Source organism: Phyllobates terribilis, unplaced genomic scaffold (assembly GCF_046119375.1).
Source record: "Phyllobates terribilis strain yellow unplaced genomic scaffold, ASM4611937v1 Scaffold_169__1_contigs__length_4117513, whole genome shotgun sequence".
NCBI classification, from domain to species: domain Eukaryota; kingdom Metazoa; phylum Chordata; class Amphibia; order Anura; family Dendrobatidae; genus Phyllobates; species Phyllobates terribilis.
This window is the reverse complement of record NW_027362929.1, coordinates 2,793,523-2,809,699: the sequence shown is the minus strand read 5'-3', so window position 1 is coordinate 2,809,699 and position 16,177 is coordinate 2,793,523. Positions and strand designations below refer to the sequence as shown.

At 45.1% G+C, this 16,177-nt stretch overlaps 12 non-coding genes across 12 annotated transcripts; all 12 read left to right on the top strand.

The window, feature by feature from the left end:
- Positions 1-794: 794 nt before the first annotated feature.
- LOC141210406 (U2 spliceosomal RNA) lies at positions 795-985 on the top strand. Its single transcript, XR_012280575.1, has one exon. It is a non-coding gene; the product is annotated as a U2 spliceosomal RNA (small nuclear RNA).
- A 1,120-nt stretch (positions 986-2,105) lies between these two features.
- Positions 2,106-2,296, top strand: LOC141210388 (U2 spliceosomal RNA). Its single transcript, XR_012280559.1, has one exon. It is a non-coding gene; the product is annotated as a U2 spliceosomal RNA (small nuclear RNA).
- Positions 2,297-3,416: 1,120 nt separating this feature from the next.
- On the top strand, positions 3,417-3,607 carry LOC141210158 (U2 spliceosomal RNA). Its single transcript, XR_012280335.1, has one exon. It is a non-coding gene; the product is annotated as a U2 spliceosomal RNA (small nuclear RNA).
- Positions 3,608-4,730: 1,123 nt separating this feature from the next.
- LOC141209171 (U2 spliceosomal RNA) lies at positions 4,731-4,921 on the top strand. The gene has a single exon (XR_012279376.1). It is a non-coding gene; the product is annotated as a U2 spliceosomal RNA (small nuclear RNA).
- A 1,123-nt stretch (positions 4,922-6,044) lies between these two features.
- On the top strand, positions 6,045-6,235 carry LOC141209170 (U2 spliceosomal RNA). Its single transcript, XR_012279375.1, has one exon. It is a non-coding gene; the product is annotated as a U2 spliceosomal RNA (small nuclear RNA).
- Positions 6,236-7,357: 1,122 nt separating this feature from the next.
- On the top strand, positions 7,358-7,548 carry LOC141208361 (U2 spliceosomal RNA). Its single transcript, XR_012278593.1, has one exon. It is a non-coding gene; the product is annotated as a U2 spliceosomal RNA (small nuclear RNA).
- Positions 7,549-8,667: 1,119 nt separating this feature from the next.
- Positions 8,668-8,858, top strand: LOC141209169 (U2 spliceosomal RNA). The gene has a single exon (XR_012279374.1). It is a non-coding gene; the product is annotated as a U2 spliceosomal RNA (small nuclear RNA).
- Positions 8,859-9,980: 1,122 nt separating this feature from the next.
- LOC141209168 (U2 spliceosomal RNA) lies at positions 9,981-10,171 on the top strand. Its single transcript, XR_012279373.1, has one exon. It is a non-coding gene; the product is annotated as a U2 spliceosomal RNA (small nuclear RNA).
- A 1,121-nt stretch (positions 10,172-11,292) lies between these two features.
- LOC141209166 (U2 spliceosomal RNA) lies at positions 11,293-11,483 on the top strand. The gene has a single exon (XR_012279371.1). It is a non-coding gene; the product is annotated as a U2 spliceosomal RNA (small nuclear RNA).
- Positions 11,484-12,607: 1,124 nt separating this feature from the next.
- On the top strand, positions 12,608-12,798 carry LOC141209165 (U2 spliceosomal RNA). The gene has a single exon (XR_012279370.1). It is a non-coding gene; the product is annotated as a U2 spliceosomal RNA (small nuclear RNA).
- A 1,119-nt stretch (positions 12,799-13,917) lies between these two features.
- On the top strand, positions 13,918-14,108 carry LOC141209164 (U2 spliceosomal RNA). Its single transcript, XR_012279369.1, has one exon. It is a non-coding gene; the product is annotated as a U2 spliceosomal RNA (small nuclear RNA).
- Positions 14,109-15,230: 1,122 nt separating this feature from the next.
- Positions 15,231-15,421, top strand: LOC141209163 (U2 spliceosomal RNA). The gene has a single exon (XR_012279368.1). It is a non-coding gene; the product is annotated as a U2 spliceosomal RNA (small nuclear RNA).
- Positions 15,422-16,177: the final 756 nt, after the last annotated feature.

Sequence of the window (16,177 nt, the reverse complement as noted above, 5' to 3'; positions counted from 1 at the left end):
ATATAATTGACCTTTCAGTATATTGTTGCACACACACCATCTATTTAGCAAATGCCCTTGTTATCAACAGCAGCCTTTTAAACTCACCTGAGCTAACAGGTTTGTGAGCTGGTTACTCTGCTGCGCTTAAAATTTCTTTTTTGGTTTGCTACAATGCCTTTTCTGAAACGTTGTCTCCCTCTGCTGGAACACTGACTTCTTTCATTTAATGCCTGCAGACTATAAAAGAGAAACCAACCCAAAAAGTTTGGTTGATTAGTCTGTGGCATTCTTTTAAACTGTTGCTTATGGCGGTCTCTGTGAGCTTCTCAGTGACATTCAGCCATCCAGGTATCCCGCCTGCAGTAGACGGAATGTGGCAATGGAACGCTGGCTGCGCGTGTCATAATAGGCTCTGAGCCTTTATATACCTGCGCACAGCAGCAGCCACCTTCAGTCTGCTGCTGGACAGCCAGCAGCAGCAGCAGCAGGAGAGGTAATTAATCAGCAACCCTCCTGCTAAGGGTAGACAGCTGCTCGTTCCACCCACCCCCCGCCTTAATTGGTTCTCCTCCCTTCCAACGGTGTTGAGGCGGGTGGGAACAGCCGGGGGTTGAGGGTACTGTGCTAAAAGAGGTGGAGTTATGCAGATCTAAAACGCGTGGACTGCAGCAGCAGCAAGCCGAAAAGTGCAGGCATGTGAGGGATCTAGAGGTTGACAGAATGTCTTCTTAACGGGAGTCCAGGTGGCCATCTCCACAAATGGACTTTTCAGAATCCTTGGGTGGCACCGTAGTCGGAAACCAATTCTGGTTATCGCTTCTCGGCCTTTTGGCTAAGATCAAGTGTAGCATCTGTTCTTATCAGTTTAATATCTGATACGTCCCCTATCTGGGGACCATATATTAAATGGATTTTTAGAACAGGGAGATGGAAAAAGAGCTTGCTCTGTCCACTCCACGCATTGACCCGGTATTGCAGTATCTCCAGGACCGGTGCACCCCTTCTTTAATGCAGTTTCTAAAATCAGAAAGAATTGAATTCAATGCTTTTTGTTCATTTTGCTTGTTTGTCGGATTTTGGGATGGACTCTTTGGCTTTGCTTTTCTTCTCCTCATTGGATTTTTCATGTTAAAAGTTGCAGAAGCCAGATGACAAGCTCATTTTGGTTCAACTTCAGCAACTGTGCATTGCATTGCCATGTAATGTAATGTAATGCAATGCTATCTATCTAGCTCTCCCTCTATACTTCCTTTTGGATAAACAGACATATTAGGCAAGCATTTTGGAGCTTTCACCTAAATAACTACAGGTGGTGAGATAAGCTGCACAATATAATTGACCTTTCAGTATATTGTTGCACACACACCATCTATTTAGCAAATGCCCTTGTTATCAACAGCAGCCTTTTAAACTCACCTGAGCTAACAGGTATGTGAGCTGGTTACTCTGCTGCGCTTAAAATTTCTTTTTTGGTTTGCTACAATGCCTTTTCTGAAACGTTGTCTCCCTCTGCTGGAACACTGACTTCTTTCATTTAATGCCTGCAGACTATAAAAGAGAAACCAACCCAAAAAGTTTGGTTGATTAGTCTGTGGCATTCTTTTAAACTGTTGCTTATGGCGGTCTCTGTGAGCTTCTCAGTGACATTCAGCCATCCAGGTATCCCGCCTGCAGTAGACGGAATGTGGCAATGGAACGCTGGCTGCGCGTGTCATAATAGGCTCTGAGCCTTTATATACCTGCGCACAGCAGCAGCCACCTTCAGTCTGCTGCTGGACAGCCAGCAGCAGCAGCAGCAGGAGAGGTAATTAATCAGCAACCCTCCTGCTAAGGGTAGACAGCTGCTCGTTCCACCCCCCCCCCGCCTTAATTGGTTCTCCTCCCTTCCAACGGTGTTGAGGCGGGTGGGAACAGCCGGGGGTTGAGGGTACTGTGCTAAAAGAGGTGGAGTTATGCAGATCTAAAACGCGTGGATTGCAGCAGCAGCAAGCCGAAAAGTGCAGGCATGTGAGGGATCTAGAGGTTGACAGCATGTCTTCTTAACGGGAGTCCAGGTGGCCATCTCCACAAATGGACTTTTCAGAATCCTTGGGTGGCACCGTAGTCGGAAACCAATTCTGGTTATCGCTTCTCGGCCTTTTGGCTAAGATCAAGTGTAGTATCTGTTCTTATCAGTTTAATATCTGATACGTCCCCTATCTGGGGACCATATATTAAATGGATTTTTAGAACAGGGAGATGGAAAAAGAGCTTCCTCTGTCCACTCCACGCATTGACCTGGTATTGCAGTATCTCCAGGACCGGTGCACCCCTTCTTTAATGCAGTTTCTAAAATCAGAAAGAATTGAATTCAATGCTTTTTGTTCATTTTGCTTGTTTGTCGGATTTTGGGATGGACTCTTTGGCTTTGCTTTTCTTCTCCTCATTGGATTTTTCATGTTAAAAGTTGCAGAAGCCAGATGACAAGCTCATTTTGGTTCAACTTCAGCAACTGTGCATTGCATTGCCATGTAATGTAATGTAATGCAATGCTATCTATCTAGCTCTCCCTCTATACTTCCTTTTGGATAAACAGACATATTAGGCAAGCATTTTGGAGCTTTCACCTAAATAACTACAGGTGGTGAGATAAGCTGCACAATATAATTGACCTTTCAGTATATTGTTGCACACACACCATCTATTTAGCAAATGCCCTTGTTATCAACAGCAGCCTTTTAAACTCACCTGAGCTAACAGGTATGTGAGCTGGTTACTCTGCTGCGCTTAAAATTTCTTTTTTGGTTTGCTACAATGCCTTTTCTGAAACGTTGTCTCCCTCTGCTGGAACACTGACTTCTTTCATTTAATGCCTGCAGACTATAAAAGAGAAACCAACCCAAAAAGTTTGGTTGATTAGTCTGTGGCATTCTTTTAAACTGTTGCTTATGGCGGTCTCTGTGAGCTTCTCAGTGACATTCAGCCATCCAGGTATCCCGCCTGCAGTAGACGGAATGATGCAATGGAACGCTGGCTGCGCGTGTCATAATAGGCTCTGAGCCTTTATATACCTGCGCACAGCAGCAGCCACCTTCAGTCTGCTGCTGGACAGCCAGCAGCAGCAGCAGCAGGAGAGGTAATTAATCAGCAACCCTCCTGCTAAGGGTAGACAGCTGCTCGTTCCACCCCCCCCCCGCCTTAATTGGTTCTCCTCCCTTCCAACGGTGTTGAGGCGGGTGGGAACAGCCGGGGGTTGAGGGTACTGTGCTAAAAGAGGTGGAGTTATGCAGATCTAAAACGCGTGGATTGCAGCAGCAGCAAGCCGAAAAGTGCAGGCATGTGAGGGATCTAGAGGTTGACAGAATGTCTTCTTAACGGGAGTCCAGGTGGCCATCTCCACAAATGGACTTTTCAGAATCCTTGGGTGGCACCGTAGTCGGAAACCAATTCTGGTTATCGCTTCTCGGCCTTTTGGCTAAGATCAAGTGTAGTATCTGTTCTTATCAGTTTAATATCTGATACGTCCCCTATCTGGGGACCATATATTAAATGGATTTTTAGAACAGGGAGATGGAAAAAGAGCTTGCTCTGTCCACTCCACGCATTGACCCGGTATTGCAGTATCTCCAGGACCGGTGCACCCCTTCTTTAATGCAGTTTCTAAAATCAGAAAGAATTGAATTCAATGCTTTTTGTTCATTTTGCTTGTTTGTCGGATTTTGGGATGGACTCTTTGGCTTTGCTTTTCTTCTCCTCATTGGATTTTTCATGTTAAAAGTTGCAGAAGCCAGATGACAAGCTCATTTTGGTTCAACTTCAGCAACTGTGCATTGCATTGCCATGTAATGTAATGTAATGCAATGCTATCTATCTAGCTCTCCCTCTATACTTCCTTTATGATAAACAGACATATTAGGCAAGCATTTTGGAGCTTTCACCTAAATAACTACAGGTGGTGAGATAAGCTGCACAATATAATTGACCTTTCAGTATATTGTTGCACACACACCATCTATTTAGCAAATGCCCTTGTTATCAACAGCAGCCTTTTAAACTCACCTGAGCTAACAGGTATGTGAGCTGGTTACTCTGCTGCGCTTAAAATTTCTTTTTTGGTTTGCTACAATGCCTTTTCTGAAACGTTGTCTCCCTCTGCTGGAACACTGACTTCTTTCATTTAATGCCTGCAGACTATAAAAGAGAAACCAACCCAAAAAGTTTGGTTGATTAGTCTGTGGCATTCTTTTAAACTGTTGCTTATGGCGGTCTCTGTGAGCTTCTCAGTGACATTCAGCCATCCAGGTATCCCGCCTGCAGTAGACGGAATGTGGCAATGGAACGCTGGCTGCGCGTGTCATAATAGGCTCTGAGCCTTTATATACCTGCGCACAGCAGCAGCCACCTTCAGTCTGCTGCTGGACAGCCAGCAGCAGCAGCAGCAGGAGAGGTAATTAATCAGCAACCCTCCTGCTAAGGGTAGACAGCTGCTCGTTCCACCCCCCCCCCCCCGCCTTAATTGGTTCTCCTCCCTTCCAACGGTGTTGAGGCGGGTGGGAACAGCCGGGGGTTGAGGGTACTGTGCTAAAAGAGGTGGAGTTATGCAGATCTAAAACGCGTGGATTGCAGCAGCAGCAAGCCGAAAAGTGCAGGCATGTGAGGGATCTAGAGGTTGACAGCATGTCTTCTTAACGGGAGTCCAGGTGGCCATCTCCACAAATGGACTTTTCAGAATCCTTGGGTGGCACCGTAGTCGGAAACCAATTCTGGTTATCGCTTCTCGGCCTTTTGGCTAAGATCAAGTGTAGTATCTGTTCTTATCAGTTTAATATCTGATACGTCCCCTATCTGGGGACCATATATTAAATGGATTTTTAGAACAGGGAGATGGAAAAAGAGCTTGCTCTGTCCACTCCACGCATTGACCTGGTATTGCAGTATCTCCAGGACCGGTGCACCCCTTCTTTAATGCAGTTTCTAAAATCAGAAAGAATTGAATTCAATGCTTTTTGTTCATTTTGCTTGTTTGTCGGATTTTGGGATGGACTCTTTGGCTTTGCTTTTCTTCTCCTCATTGGATTTTTCATGTTAAAAGTTGCAGAAGCCAGATGACAAGCTCATTTTGGTTCAACTTCAGCAACTGTGCATTGCATTGCCATGTAATGTAATGTAATGCAATGCTATCTATCTAGCTCTCCCTCTATACTTCCTTTTGGATAAACAGACATATTAGGCAAGCATTTTGGAGCTTTCACCTAAATAACTACAGGTGGTGAGATAAGCTGCACAATATAATTGACCTTTCAGTATATTGTTGCACACACACCATCTATTTAGCAAATGCCCTTGTTATCAACAGCAGCCTTTTAAACTCACCTGAGCTAACAGGTATGTGAGCTGGTTACTCTGCTGCGCTTAAAATTTCTTTTTTGGTTTGCTACAATGCCTTTTCTGAAACGTTGTCTCCCTCTGCTGGAACACTGACTTCTTTCATTTAATGCCTGCAGACTATAAAAGAGAAACCAACCCAAAAAGTTTGGTTGATTAGTCTGTGGCATTCTTTTAAACTGTTGCTTATGGCGGTCTCTGTGAGCTTCTCAGTGACATTCAGCCATCCAGGTATCCCGCCTGCAGTAGACGGAATGTGGCAATGGAACGCTGGCTGCGCGTGTCATAATAGGCTCTGAGCCTTTATATACCTGCGCACAGCAGCAGCCACCTTCAGTCTGCTGCTGGACAGCCAGCAGCAGCAGCAGCAGCAGGAGAGGTAATTAATCAGCAACCCTCCTGCTAAGGGTAGACAGCTGCTCGTTCCACCCCCCCCCCGCCTTAATTGGTTCTCCTCCCTTCCAACGGTGTTGAGGCGGGTGGGAACAGCCGGGGGTTGAGGGTACTGTGCTAAAAGAGGTGGAGTTATGCAGATCTAAAACGCGTGGATTGCAGCAGCAGCAAGCCGAAAAGTGCAGGCATGTGAGGGATCTAGAGGTTGACAGCATGTCTTCTTAACGGGAGTCCAGGTGGCCATCTCCACAAATGGACTTTTCAGAATCCTTGGGTGGCACCGTAGTCGGAAACCAATTCTGGTTATCGCTTCTCGGCCTTTTGGCTAAGATCAAGTGTAGTATCTGTTCTTATCAGTTTAATATCTGATACGTCCCCTATCTGGGGACCATATATTAAATGGATTTTTAGAACAGGGAGATGGAAAAAGAGCTTGCTCTGTCCACTCCACGCATTGACCTGGTATTGCAGTATCTCCAGGACCGGTGCACCCCTTCTTTAATGCAGTTTCTAAAATCAGAAAGAATTGAATTCAATGCTTTTTGTTCATTTTGCTTGTTTGTCGGATTTTGGGATGGACTCTTTGGCTTTGCTTTTCTTCTCCTCATTGGATTTTTCATGTTAAAAGTTGCAGAAGCCAGATGACAAGCTCATTTTGGTTCAACTTCAGCAACTGTGCATTGCATTGCCATGTAATGTAATGTAATGCAATGCTATCTATCTAGCTCTCCCTCTATACTTCCTTTTGGATAAACAGACATATTAGGCAAGCATTTTGGAGCTTTCACCTAAATAACTACAGGTGGTGAGATAAGCTGCACAATATAATTGACCTTTCAGTATATTGTTGCACACACACCATCTATTTAGCAAATGCCCTTGTTATCAACAGCAGCCTTTTAAACTCTCCTGAGCTAACAGGTATGTGAGCTGGTTACTCTGCTGCGCTTAAAATTTCTTTTTTGGTTTGCTACAATGCCTTTTCTGAAACGTTGTCTCCCTCTGCTGGAACACTGACTTCTTTCATTTAATGCCTGCAGACTATAAAAGAGAAACCAACCCAAAAAGTTTGGTTGATTAGTCTGTGGCATTATTTTAAACTGTTGCTTATGGCGGTCTCTGTGAGCTTCTCAGTGACATTCAGCCATCCAGGTATCCCGCCTGCAGTAGACGGAATGTGGCAATGGAACGCTGGCTGCGCGTGTCATAATAGGCTCTGAGCCTTTATATACCTTCGCACAGCAGCAGCCACCTTCAGTCTGCTGCTGGACAGCCAGCAGCAGCAGCAGCAGGAGAGGTAATTAATCAGCAACCCTCCTGCTAAGGGTAGACAGCTGCTCGTTCCACCCCCCCCCCCCGCCTTAATTGGTTCTCCTCCCTTCCAACGGTGTTGAGGCGGGTGGGAACAGCCGGGGGTTGAGGGTACTGTGCTAAAAGAGGTGGAGTTATGCAGATCTAAAACGCGTGGATTGCAGCAGCAGCAAGCCGAAAAGTGCAGGCATGTGAGGGATCTAGAGGTTGACAGCATGTCTTCTTAACGGAAGTCCAGGTGGCCATCTCCACAAATGGACTTTTCAGAATCCTTGGGTGGCACCGTAGTCGGAAACCAATTCTGGTTATCGCTTCTCGGCCTTTTGGCTAAGATCAAGTGTAGTATCTGTTCTTATCAGTTTAATATCTGATACGTCCCCTATCTGGGGACCATATATTAAATGGATTTTTAGAACAAGGAGATGGAAAAAGAGCTTGCTCTGTCCACTCCACGCATTGACCTGGTATTGCAGTATCTCCAGGACCGGTGCACCCCTTCTTTAATGCAGTTTCTAAAATCAGAAAGAATTGAATTCAATGCTTTTTGTTCATTTTGCTTGTTTGTCGGATTTTGGGATGGACTCTTTGGCTTTGCTTTTCTTCTCCTCATAGGATTTTTCATGTTAAAAGTTGCAGAAGCCAGATGACAAGCTCATTTTGGTTCAACTTCAGCAACTGTGCATTGCATTGCCATGTAATGTAATGTAATGCAATGCTATCTATCTAGCTCTCCCTCTATACTTCCTTTTGGATAAACAGACATATTAGGCAAGCATTTTGGAGCTTTCACCTAAATAACTACAGGTGGTGAGATAAGCTGCACAATATAATTGACCTTTCAGTATATTGTTGCACACACACCATCTATTTAGCAAATGCCCTTGTTATCAACAGCAGCCTTTTAAACTCACCTGAGCTAACAGGTATGTGAGCTGGTTACTCTGCTGCGCTTAAAATTTCTTTTTTGGTTTGCTACAATGCCTTTTCTGAAACGTTGTCTCCCTCTGCTGGAACACTGACTTCTTTCATTTAATGCCTGCAGACTATAAAAGAGAAACCAACCCAAAAAGTTTGGTTGATTAGTCTGTGGCATTCTTTTAAACTGTTGCTTATGGCGGTCTCTGTGAGCTTCTCAGTGACATTCAGCCATCCAGGTATCCCGCCTGCAGTAGACGGAATGTGGCAATGGAACGCTGGCTGCGCGTGTCATAATAGGCTCTGAGCCTTTATATACCTGCGCAGAGCAGCAGCCACCTTCAGTCTGCTGCTGGACAGCCAGCAGCAGCAGCAGCAGGAGAGGTAATTAATCAGCAACCCTCCTGCTAAGGGTAGACAGCTGCTCGTTCCACCCCCCCCCGCCTTAATTGGTTCTCCTCCCTTCCAACGGTGTTGAGGCGGGTGGGAACAGCCGGGGGTTGAGGGTACTGTGCTAAAAGAGGTGGAGTTATGCAGATCTAAAATGCGTGGATTGCAGCAGCAGCAAGCCGAAAAGTGCAGGCATGTGAGGGATCTAGAGGTTGACAGCATGTCTTCTTAACGGGAGTCCAGGTGGCCATCTCCACAAATGGACTTTTCAGAATCCTTGGGTGGCACCGTAGTCGGAAACCAATTCTGGTTATCGCTTCTCGGCCTTTTGGCTAAGATCAAGTGTAGTATCTGTTCTTATCAGTTTAATATCTGATACGTCCCCTATCTGGGGACCATATATTAAATGGATTTTTAGAACAGGGAGATGGAAAAAGAGCTTGCTCTGTCCACTCCACGCATTGACCTGGTATTGCAGTATCTCCAGGACCGGTGCACCCCTTCTTTAATGCAGTTTCTAAAATCAGAAAGAATTGAATTCAATGCTTTTTGTTCATTTTGCTTGTTTGTCGGATTTTGGGATGGACTCTTTGGCTTTGCTTTTCTTCTCCTCATTGGATTTTTCATGTTAAAAGTTGCAGAAGCCAGATGACAAGCTCATTTTGGTTCAACTTCAGCAACTGTGCATTGCATTGCCATGTAATGTAATGTAATGCAATGCTATCTATCTAGCTCTCCCTCTATACTTCCTTTTGGATAAACAGACATATTAGGCAAGCATTTTGGAGCTTTCACCTAAATAACTACAGGTGGTGAGATAAGCTGCACAATATAATTGACCTTTCAGTATATTGTTGCACACACACCATCTATTTAGCAAATGCCCTTGTTATCAACAGCAGCCTTTTAAACTCACCTGAGCTAACAGGTATGTGAGCTGGTTACTCTGCTGCGCTTAAAATTTCTTTTTTGGTTTGCTACAATGCCTTTTCTGAAACGTTGTCTCCCTCTGCTGGAACACTGACTTCTTTCATTTAATGCCTGCAGACTATAAAAGAGAAACCAACCCAAAAAGTTTGGTTGATTAGTCTGTGGCATTCTTTTAAACTGTTGCTTATGGCGGTCTCTGTGAGCTTCTCAGTGACATTCAGCCATCCAGGTATCCCGCCTGCAGTAGACGGAATGTGGCAATGGAACGCTGGCTGCGCGTGTCATAATAGGCTCTGAGCCTTTATATACCTGCGCACAGCAGCAGCCACCTTCAGTCTGCTGCTGGACAGCCAGCAGCAGCAGCAGCAGGAGAGGTAATTAATCAGCAACCCTCCTGCTAAGGGTAGACAGCTGCTCGTTCCACCCCCCCCCCCCGCCTTAATTGGTTCTCCTCCCTTCCAACGGTGTTGAGGCGGGTGGGAACAGCCGGGGGTTGAGGGTACTGTGCTAAAAGAGGTGGAGTTATGCAGATCTAAAATGCGTGGATTGCAGCAGCAGCAAGCCGAAAAGTGCAGGCATGTGAGGGATCTAGAGGTTGACAGCATGTCTTCTTAACGGGAGTCCAGGTGGCCATCTCCACAAATGGACTTTTCAGAATCCTTGGGTGGCACCGTAGTCGGAAACCAATTCTGGTTATCGCTTCTCGGCCTTTTGGCTAAGATCAAGTGTAGTATCTGTTCTTATCAGTTTAATATCTGATACGTCCCCTATCTGGGGACCATATATTAAATGGATTTTTAGAACAGGGAGATGGAAAAAGAGCTTGCTCTGTCCACTCCACGCATTGACCTGGTATTGCAGTATCTCCAGGACCGGTGCACCCCTTCTTTAATGCAGTTTCTAAAATCAGAAAGAATTGAATTCAATGCTTTTTGTTCATTTTGCTTGTTTGTCGGATTTTGGGATGGACTCTTTGGCTTTGCTTTTCTTCTCCTCATAGGATTTTTCATGTTAAAAGTTGCAGAAGCCAGATGACAAGCTCATTTTGGTTCAACTTCAGCAACTGTGCATTGCATTGCCATGTAATGTAATGTAATGCAATGCTATCTATCTAGCTCTCCCTCTATACTTCCTTTTGGATAAACAGACATATTAGGCAAGCATTTTGGAGCTTTCACCTAAATAACTACAGGTGGTGAGATAAGCTGCACAATATAATTGACCTTTCAGTATATTGTTGCACACACACCATCTATTTAGCAAATGCCCTTGTTATCAACAGCAGCCTTTTAAACTCACCTGAGCTAACAGGTATGTGAGCTGGTTACTCTGCTGCGCTTAAAATTTCTTTTTTGGTTTGCTACAATGCCTTTTCTGAAACGTTGTCTCCCTCTGCTGGAACACTGACTTCTTTCATTTAATGCCTGCAGACTATAAAAGAGAAACCAACCCAAAAAGTTTGGTTGATTAGTCTGTGGCATTCTTTTAAACTGTTGCTTATGGCGGTCTCTGTGAGCTTCTCAGTGACATTCAGCCATCCAGGTATCCCGCCTGCAGTAGACGGAATGTGGCAATGGAACGCTGGCTGCGCGTGTCATAATAGGCTCTGAGCCTTTATATACCTGCGCACAGCAGCAGCCACCTTCAGTCTGCTGCTGGACAGCCAGCAGCAGCAGCAGCAGGAGAGGTAATTAATCAGCAACCCTCCTGCTAAGGGTAGACAGCTGCTCGTTCCACCCCCCCCCCCCGCCTTAATTGGTTCTCCTCCCTTCCAACGGTGTTGAGGCGGGTGGGAACAGCCGGGGGTTGAGGGTACTGTGCTAAAAGAGGTGGAGTTATGCAGATCTAAAATGCGTGGATTGCAGCAGCAGCAAGCCGAAAATGCAGGCATGTGAGGGATCTAGAGGTTGACAGCATGTCTTCTTAACGGGAGTCCAGGTGGCCATCTCCACAAATGGACTTTTCAGAATCCTTGGGTGGCACCGTAGTCGGAAACCAATTCTGGTTATCGCTTCTCGGCCTTTTGGCTAAGATCAAGTGTAGTATCTGTTCTTATCAGTTTAATATCTGATACGTCCCCTATCTGGGGACCATATATTAAATGGATTTTTAGAACAGGGAGATGGAAAAAGAGCTTGCTCTGTCCACTCCACGCATTGACCTGGTATTGCAGTATCTCCAGGACCGGTGCACCCCTTCTTTAATGCAGTTTCTAAAATCAGAAAGAATTGAATTCAATGCTTTTTGTTCATTTTGCTTGTTTGTCGGATTTTGGGATGGACTCTTTGGCTTTGCTTTTCTTCTCCTCATTGGATTTTTCATGTTAAAAGTTGCAGAAGCCAGATGACAAGCTCATTTTGGTTCAACTTCAGCAACTGTGCATTGCATTGCCATGTAATGTAATGTAATGCAATGCTATCTATCTAGCTCTCCCTCTATACTTCCTTTTGGATAAACAGACATATTAGGCAAGCATTTTGGAGCTTTCACCTAAATAACTACAGGTGGTGAGATAAGCTGCACAATATAATTGACCTTTCAGTATATTGTTGCACACACACCATCTATTTAGCAAATGCCCTTGTTATCAACAGCAGCCTTTTAAACTCACCTGAGCTAACAGGTATGTGAGCTGGTTACTCTGCTGCGCTTAAAATTTCTTTTTTGGTTTGCTACAATGCCTTTTCTGAAACGTTGTCTCCCTCTGCTGGAACACTGACTTCTTTCATTTAATGCCTGCAGACTATAAAAGAGAAACCAACCCAAAAAGTTTGGTTGATTAGTCTGTGGCATTCTTTTAAACTGTTGCTTATGGCGGTCTCTGTGAGCTTCTCAGTGACATTCAGCCATCCAGGTATCCCGCCTGCAGTAGACAGAATGTGGCAATGGAACGCTGGCTGCGCGTGTCATAATAGGCTCTGAGCCTTTATATACCTGCGCACAGCAGCAGCCACCTTCAGTCTGCTGCTGGACAGCCAGCAGCAGCAGCAGCAGGAGAGGTAATTAATCAGCAACCCTCCTGCTAAGGGTAGACAGCTGCTCGTTCCACCCCCCCCCCCCCCGCCTTAATTGGTTCTCCTCCCTTCCAACGGTGTTGAGGCGGGTGGGAACAGCCGGGGGTTGAGGGTACTGTGCTAAAAGAGGTGGAGTTATGCAGATCTAAAACGCGTGGATTGCAGCAGCAGCAAGCCGAAAAGTGCAGGCATGTGAGGGATCTAGAGGTTGACAGCATGTCTTCTTAACGGGAGTCCAGGTGGCCATCTCCACAAATGGACTTTTCAGAATCCTTGGGTGGCACCGTAGTCGGAAACCAATTCTGGTTATCGCTTCTCGGCCTTTTGGCTAAGATCAAGTGTAGTATCTGTTCTTATCAGTTTAATATCTGATACGTCCCCTATCTGGGGACCATATATTAAATGGATTTTTAGAACAGGGAGATGGAAAAAGAGCTTGCTCTGTCCACTCCACGCATTGACCTGGTATTGCAGTATCTCCAGGACCGGTGCACCCCTTCTTTAATGCAGTTTCTAAAATCAGAAAGAATTGAATTCAATGCTTTTTGTTCATTTTGCTTGTTTGTCGGATTTTGGGATGGACTCTTTGGCTTTGCTTTTCTTCTCCTCATTGGATTTTTCATGTTAAAAGTTGCAGAAGCCAGATGACAAGCTCATTTTGGTTCAACTTCAGCAACTGTGCATTGCATTGCCATGTAATGTAATGTAATGCAATGCTATCTATCTAGCTCTCCCTCTATACTTCCTTTTGGATAAACAGACATATTAGGCAAGCATTTTGGAGCTTTCACCTAAATAACTACAGGTGGTGAGATAAGCTGCACAATATAATTGACCTTTCAGTATATTGTTGCACACACACCATCTATTTAGCAAATGCCCTTGTTATCAACAGCAGCCTTTTAAACTCACCTGAGCTAACAGGTATGTGAGCTGGTTACTCTGCTGCGCTTAAAATTTCTTTTTTGGTTTGCTACAATGCCTTTTCTGAAACGTTGTCTCCCTCTGCTGGAACACTGACTTCTTTCATTTAATGCCTGCAGACTATAAAAGAGAAACCAACCCAAAAAGTTTGGTTGATTAGTCTGTGGCATTCTTTTAAACTGTTGCTTATGGCGGTCTCTGTGAGCTTCTCAGTGACATTCAGCCATCCAGGTATCCCGCCTGCAGTAGACGGAATGTGGCAATGGAACGCTGGCTGCGCGTGTCATAATAGGCTCTGAGCCTTTATATACCTGCGCACAGCAGCAGCCACCTTCAGTCTGCTGCTGGACAGCCAGCAGCAGCAGCAGCAGGAGAGGTAATTAATCAGCAACCCTCCTGCTAAGGGTAGACAGCTGCTCGTTCCACCCCCCCCCGCCTTAATTGGTTCTCCTCCCTTTCAACGGTGTTGAGGCGGGTGGGAACAGCCGGGGGTTGAGGGTACTGTGCTAAAAGAGGTGGAGTTATGCAGATCTAAAATGCGTGGATTGCAGCAGCAGCAAGCCGAAAAGTGCAGGCATGTGAGGGATCTAGAGGTTGACAGCATGTCTTCTTAACGGAAGTCCAGGTGGCCATCTCCACAAATGGACTTTTCAGAATCCTTGGGTGGCACCGTAGTCGGAAACCAATTCTGGTTATCGCTTCTCGGCCTTTTGGCTAAGATCAAGTGTAGTATCTGTTCTTATCAGTTTAATATCTGATACGTCCCCTATCTGGGGACCATATATTAAATGGATTTTTAGAACAGGGAGATGGAAAAAGAGCTTGCTCTGTCCACTCCACGCATTGACCTGGTATTGCAGTATCTCCAGGACCGGTGCACCCCTTCTTTAATGCAGTTTCTAAAATCAGAAAGAATTGAATTCAATGCTTTTTGTTCATTTTGCTTGTTTGTCGGATTTTGGGATGGACTCTTTGGCTTTGCTTTTCTTCTCCTCATTGGATTTTTCATGTTAAAAGTTGCAGAAGCCAGATGACAAGCTCATTTTGGTTCAACTTCAGCAACTGTGCATTGCATTGCCATGTAATGTAATGTAATGCAATGCTATCTATCTAGCTCTCCCTCTATACTTCCTTTTGGATAAACAGACATATTAGGCAAGCATTTTGGAGCTTTCACCTAAATAACTACAGGTGGTGAGATAAGCTGCACAATATAATTGACCTTTCAGTATATTGTTGCACACACACCATCTATTTAGCAAATGCCCTTGTTATCAACAGCAGCCTTTTAAACTCACCTGAGCTAACAGGTATGTGAGCTGGTTACTCTGCTGCGCTTAAAATTTCTTTTTTGGTTTGCTACAATGCCTTTTCTGAAACGTTGTCTCCCTCTGCTGGAACACTGACTTCTTTCATTTAATCCCTGCAGACTATAAAAGAGAAACCAACCCAAAAAGTTTGGTTGATTAGTCTGTGGCATTCTTTTAAACTGTTGCTTATGGCGGTCTCTGTGAGCTTCTCAGTGACATTCAGCCATCCAGGTATCCCGCCTGCAGTAGACGGAATGTGGCAATGGAACGCTGGCTGCGCGTGTCATAATAGGCTCTGAGCTTTTATATACCTGCGCACAGCAGCAGCCACCTTCAGTCTGCTGCTGGACAGTCAGCAGCAGCAGCAGCAGGAGAGGTAATTAATCAGCAACCCTCCTGCTAAGGGTAGACAGCTGCTCGTTCCACCCCCCCCCCCCGCCTTAATTGGTTCTCCTCCCTTCCAACGGTGTTGAGGCGGGTGGGAACAGCCGGGGGTTGAGGGTACTGTGCTAAAAGAGGTGGAGTTATGCAGATCTAAAACGCGTGGATTGCAGCAGCAGCAAGCCGAAAAGTGCAGGCATGTGAGGGATCTAGAGGTTGACAGCATGTCTTCTTAACGGGAGTCCAGGTGGCCATCTCCACAAATGGACTTTTCAGAATCCTTGGGTGGCACCGTAGTCGGAAACCAATTCTGGTTATCGCTTCTCGGCCTTTTGGCTAAGATCAAGTGTAGTATCTGTTCTTATCAGTTTAATATCTGATACGTCCCCTATCTGGGGACCATATATTAAATGGATTTTTAGAACAGGGAGATGGAAAAAGAGCTTGCTCTGTCCACTCCACGCATTGACCTGGTATTGCAGTATCTCCAGGACCGGTGCACCCCTTCTTTAATGCAGTTTCTAAAATCAGAAAGAATTGAATTCAATGCTTTTTGTTCATTTTGCTTGTTTGTCGGATTTTGGGATGGACTCTTTGGCTTTGCTTTTCTTCTCCTCATTGGATTTTTCATGTTAAAAGTTGCAGAAGCCAGATGACAAGCTCATTTTGGTTCAACTTCAGCAACTGTGCATTGCATTGCCATGTAATGTAATGTAATGCAATGCTATCTATCTAGCTCTCCCTCTATACTTCCTTTTGGATAAACAGACATATTAGGCAAGCATTTTGGAGCTTTCACCTAAATAACTACAGGTGGTGAGATAAGCTGCACAATATAATTGACCTTTCAGTATATTGTTGCACACACACCATCTATTTAGCAAATGCCCTTGTTATCAACAGCAGCCTTTTAAACTCACCTGAGCTAACAGGTATGTGAGCTGGTTACTCTGCTGCGCTTAAAATTTCTTTTTTGGTTTGCTACAATGCCTTTTCTGAAACGTTGTCTCCCTCTGCTGGAACACTGACTTCTTTCATTTAATGCCTGCAGACTATAAAAGAGAAACCAACCCAAAAAGTTTGGTTGATTAGTCTGTGGCATTCTTTTAAACTGTTGCTTATGGCGGTCTCTGTGAGCTTCTCAGTGACATTCAGCCATCCAGGTATCCCGCCTGCAGTAGACGGAATGTGGCAATGGAACGCTGGCTGCGCGTGTCATAATAGGCTCTGAGCTTTTATATACCTGCGCACAGCAGCAGCCAC